Genomic DNA, 1885 nt, shown 5'->3' on the forward strand with positions numbered 1-1885 from the left:
TTCGAAATGAAAAAACTTTTTTCTCTCTTTTTCGGCCTGTCCCCACCCGTTTTGGCTTGAAACGAAACCAGGATGATGTTTTTTAATTTTTTGAATTGTTTTTGCTATTTTTTTGGGAATTCTCTAGCTCGGGTTGGGTAGGAACGACTTGGAACAAAAAAAAAATTCTCTCTTTTTCGACCTGTCCCAACCTGTTTCGGCTTGAAATGAATCCTCGATGATGTTTTTGAATTTTTTTGCTATTTTTTTTCGAAATTCTCTAGCTTAGGTCGGGTAGGAACGATTTAGAACGAAAAAAAAAAATTTTCTCTCTTTTTTGGCTGGTCACAACCTGTTTCGGCTTGAAATAAAGTTAGGATGATGTTTTTTTTTTTTAATTTTTTGAATTCTTTTGCTATTTTTTTCGGAAATCTCTAGCTTGGGTCGAGTAGGAACGGTTCGGAACAATTTTTTTTTCTCTTTCTTGGCTTGTCCCGACCTGTTTCAGCTTCAAATGAAGCCAAAAATGATGTTCTTTAATTTTTGGAATTTTTTTGCTATTTTTTTCGGAATTCTCTAGCTCGGGTTGGGTAGGAACGGTTCAAAATGAAAATTTTTTTTCTTTGTTTTTTGGCCTATCCCAACCTGTTTGGGCCTATTACTAAAGCAAGATTCAAGAAGATCAAAGATGCACTTAATGGGCTGATTCAAGAGATTTGGGCCAATTCAAACGCAGGACATTCCAAGCTGGGCCCAAAGAAAGATGAAGGCATAATAAATTTAATTCAATCTGTTGAAGGCTGATTTAGCTTAATTGGGCTTGATTTATGGCTGATTGATTTTCCAACTCCATATCAGTCAATAGATATTTTTCCTATTCTTGAGCTTCTAATTTCGGACCAAATCTACCTTAATTTTAGGCTTTTATTATTTAGAACATTTTTTAGCTATTTTCCTATTTTGGATTTGCTAATTTCAGACCAAATCAACTTTTATTTAGGGTTTTATTATTTAGTACATTTTTAGATTTTCTATTTTCAATCATGTCTTATAAATAGCATGCACTCATTGTAATAGAAGAGGATTATTGAATAAAAATTAGAAAAAAGGTGAGGCTTTGCTCTTCTTTTGGTTCTTCAAGAACTGTGAACTTATCAGGGATTCTTCCTTATGGTGTTCAAACTTTATACCTTTGGTTCGTGATTCAATTATAATCATTGGGTCAAGGTGTTACACTTATACCTTTGGTTCGCGTTTCGATTATAAACGTTGGGTCAGGGTTTCTATCAAAAATCTGAATTTTAGCTTTCTTGGGCAAGTATTCCAATATTTTTGTTGGGTCTCAAACCGTGTCGATTGAGGTTTGCATCATTTGGTATCAGAGCACAGGTTCTAAAATCAGTTTTCTATCCCTTAATCTTTTATTTCCTGTTATCACCCTATCTTGTTCCTTTTGTGTTCTTTATTCCTTGTTCTTATTTTGTGACATGCACTAGGTTAAAATCGTGCACCAAGATCCCAAAAAAAAAAAAATAACGTGAAAAAAAAAAAAGAAAAGACTTCAAAAAAAAAAATAGAAAACAAAAAAATATTGTTTGTAGTTTCAATTCACTTAGACCAAAATACTATTTTCTTTTGTCCTCTTCCTTTGATTTAGTGTTTCTGTCATATTTTCTTGCCATTGGTATTAGTTTAAATACTACAAGTTGAATTTATTGATCAAGTTTATTAGTTTAAGCAGAACTAAAAAGGAGAAGCTACGAGTGGAAAAAGGCAAGACAGTGTGAGACTAATATCGAGAAAAAGCCAATTTAAGAGTGAAACACGAGTGTGAGTGACATAAGTTGAGTGCAAACACGTGAGGGAGTGTTGTGAGGAATTATTTCTAACATCTCTTTGTAGTTTT

Source organism: Quercus lobata, chromosome 8 (genome assembly GCF_001633185.2).
Source record: "Quercus lobata isolate SW786 chromosome 8, ValleyOak3.0 Primary Assembly, whole genome shotgun sequence".
NCBI lineage: Eukaryota > Viridiplantae > Streptophyta > Magnoliopsida > Fagales > Fagaceae > Quercus > Quercus lobata.